The sequence below is a fragment of the Terrapene carolina genome, unplaced genomic scaffold (assembly GCF_002925995.2).
Source record: "Terrapene carolina triunguis isolate 2854851 unplaced genomic scaffold, T_m_triunguis-2.0 Scaffold113, whole genome shotgun sequence".
In the NCBI taxonomy this organism is placed as follows: Eukaryota; Metazoa; Chordata; order Testudines; family Emydidae; genus Terrapene; species Terrapene triunguis.
The window spans coordinates 13744692-13748153 of record NW_020664464.1 but is presented as its reverse complement, the minus strand read 5'-3'; the positions used below and the strand labels follow the sequence as shown (position 1 = coordinate 13748153).

The window sequence follows — 3462 nt, the reverse complement described above, 5'->3', positions numbered from 1 at the left end:
ACACACACACACACACACACACACACACACACACACACACACACACAGAGCCCTGTGCAGCCGGCCAGGCCCTCCTGCAGCCAGGCTTGTAAGCGAGCCCTCATCCGCAGGCGGGCTCAGCACCTGCCCTCAGCACCAAATGCAAATTCATTTGGGGCCAGCCGGATTTCTTCCCCTTCCTTTATTTCCCCTCACTTCAGCCCAGCATCCCGCTCCCACAGCTGGCCGGGGAGCTGGCAGGGGGGAGCCTCTTTACCTTGGCTGGAGTCTGCGCAGGCCCCTTCAGCAGGCAGCGCGGTGCAGCTGAGCCCGGGGAGCAGGGCAGCCAGCCGGGGAATGAGCCTTCACTTCAGCGGCTCCTACCTCCAGCTCCACCATCTTCCTCCTGCTCCCTCCAGCTCCGCAGCCACCGGCACGCAGCGCCGGGGCCAGCCCCTCCTGCTGCTGCTCCGCCCCTGCCCCGCCTCCCCCCGCGTGATGCCTGCCCCGGGGACAGACGGAGGCTCTGGCTCGCCCAGCCAGACAGGGAGCGGGCTGAGCGGCTCGCTAGCCTGGGGTGCAAGCGGCTACTCCTCCGTCAGCAGCAGATGCACGCCTGCAGTCCCTCCTGCATCGGCGGCAGGGGTGGGCATGCAGCGCCTTTCACATCAAGAGCAGAAGCAGCAGATGCATCCATGATGCAACCGGGCCCCTCTCTCATCCCCAGCACAAGCATGCACCAGCCCCTCTCATCCACAGGATCAGCAGATGGAGATAGGAGTCAGATAGGCAGCTAGCCACGCTCATATCAACAGCAACTCCTGACACCAAATTTCCACCTCTTCCCCACCAAAACCCTCACCACAATAACCCAAGTTGAGTTACAGACTAATGCCAATTGAATGGGGGAAATTTACAACTATGGGGCGGATTTGTTTCAAAATATGTGTGCCAAAACTCCATAAACAATTAGGCAACTAGATTTGAGTCCACGCTTGCCTGAGTTGTGCACAAATCAAGTAAATGTGCCTTCAATTACTTGTAAGAAGCGCCACTAGTTATTTGCATTCGCATGTACCGATTTGCATGTATGCTCATATTAATTGTGTTTATAAATGTGGCGGGTGGTGGGAAGGATGATATGTGCGCATTCATTTTTTCATGCCCAGGTAGGTCTCTGAGACTTTCATTATAAGATTGAAGTCTTCTGTTTTTTAAAGGGGGGAGATTTTTAAAGATGCTTGAAACTTAGTGCAAAATAATAATAATAATAATTAATAATTCCCCATCTGCCACATAAGCTATGATAATTAAGTCATGTTTGTAAAGTGCTTTGAGATACTTGGAAGAAAAGTAAAATAACTACTGAGTACCTATCTAGGAATGTAATAGTTGTTACGGTGCTAATGTTAATTCAGAATTTAATCATCAGCAGAAATATAACTTAATTTATCCTGATCCGAAGAACCTACCATTAATGGAGACTCTGTTAATTGGTAGTAGTGCGTGCCTGACACACAGTTGAGCCATTCTGATTCCATCCAGTAAATCAAAATTTTACCTGTCCACCCTAGTCAGTTCACTACAGTATCCTACAAATGCGAAGTGATAGTAAAATATGTACATAGTGCACAAGTGTATGTTGTACAATAAAGCAAAAGTCCAATTTTGCAGAGAACACCTCTAAAACCTCTTGAATACAGTGCTGTGGTGCTTTCTGCTTAGACTTAGCTGTCACAGCTTTGCCCCCCTCCCCCACTATAGAGAGCCCTTTTTCTTCCATTTCATTTTTCAGTCTTGCTTGCTGTCTTTACTCATTGGCTTAATGTGCCTGTTCTTTCTTTTTCTTCCTCCCTCCTGGAGATGTCTCCCAGCTTTATGTACTCATGGAGAGAGAAAGAATAACTCCTTATGGCACTGGGGCACAGGTTGGAGCAGAAGAAAGATACGCCATTTCGTGGTATGCTTTATCTTCTTCTGCTCTTACAACCTAACACTATTCAGCAGTGGCAGGGTGTGCACGTAAGGCCCCGAAGCTTAAACCATTATATCAAATAAAACAGTTCAATTCTCACAAAATAAACAAACAACATGTTTTCTTAGATCCCAGCATGAAAAGCAGCGTTTCAGTGTTGACTGAATAGCAAAAAAAAAAAAAGACTCCATATTCTAAGTGCCTCCCTCTCTTCTCACAATTAGGACTTGAATGTGCCTGTAAGGCTCAGGTTTTCTGTGAGCCCGAGGAGATGCTGGTACACTCACTCAACAGTACTAGCACTGCAGTAAAATGCACTGGCATTGTCCTGTAGGCCCCTGGGTATCACCAAGGCAAGGAGAAAGTAATGGTAGTGGCAATCAAGTGACTACTTTACCTACCCAGTTCAAGCCATGCAGCTGTACGGCAGAACCTGAGACAGCATTGCAGGTTTGCTTGTGTAGCCAGAATGCCACTGCTGCTATTATTCCTCCACCTCTCTCCCTTGTTTGGTGCACAGAAGATAAATTGGGTGTCAAATAGTACTTCCCATTCTACTGCATGAGATTAAATTAAGTATTTGACTTTCAACTATCATGATGAGCAGTAACAATAGAAATCTGCAGTGGATTCTCACCCCAAATCAGCAGTATTGCGGTGGTTGGAGTGGTATTAATTATTATTGTTAGATCCATAACAATTGTACCTAGAGAATCAGAAATATGGGGCCCATTGTGCTAGGTACTATACACACATAATAAAAAGACAGTTGACACTCCAAAGAGTTTACTAGCTATGCAAGATATTGAGTCTATACAAAATCTATGTATTTCTTGCAGAATTGTGTTTGTTTTCTATTCTAGTTAGCCCTATTCTTAAATTTTAATACCAGCTATCACTGGCAGACATATGGAGAAAAAATTAATAATTTCAACTAAGAAATAATATGTTTTAAATAAGCAGATTTTTTCCTGCATTACTAATATTGACTTAGATTACTAAATGTGAAATAATTTTATATCTCCAATTTGATTGTCACTATTTATGCCCTTTACTTATAGTTGTGTTTAGTTTAAGGTGCTCAGGTTCTTCATGCAGCAATGTTTGGGTTTTGTTTACTTATGTAAAAATATTTTCACTACATTTTTTTTAAATGTGAAAGCATTTTTTAAGTTTTATAGAGCCTTGCTTCTACAAAATTTAATTTTCTGGACAAATGTAAGTTGTTATTGTCCCTTTAAACTGAACAGAATGGTATGTATAAATTGTAAATATAACCAAAGCCAACAGAAATCTGCAAACTCTGCAGAACATTAGATTAACACCTTTGAGCACTCCCACTTCCTAATTTGTTTTACACGGAAATTGGTGAGAAATGCAAATAAAGACACTTGACGAATCTGAAATATTCAAACACTCCTGATCCGTAAATAATGCTAAGCTACTGTGCCCTTCATTTAAACATGTATATGTTATTTTACTGGTTAAAGATGCAGCCCTATGCACTT

General features: G+C 43.6%; 1 protein-coding gene across 2 annotated transcripts in view; it reads right to left on the bottom strand.

Annotated features, from left to right (window-relative positions):
* Positions 1-355, bottom strand: part of APBA1 (amyloid beta precursor protein binding family A member 1) — a 135695-nt gene extending 135340 nt beyond the window's left edge. For both annotated transcript variants that reach the window (XM_026652423.2, XM_026652425.2), the window contains exon 1: positions 257-355. The gene's annotated coding sequence lies outside the window, so the exon portion shown is untranslated. The remainder of the gene's footprint in view (positions 1-256) is intronic.
* Between the last annotated feature and the right edge of the window lie 3107 nt (positions 356-3462).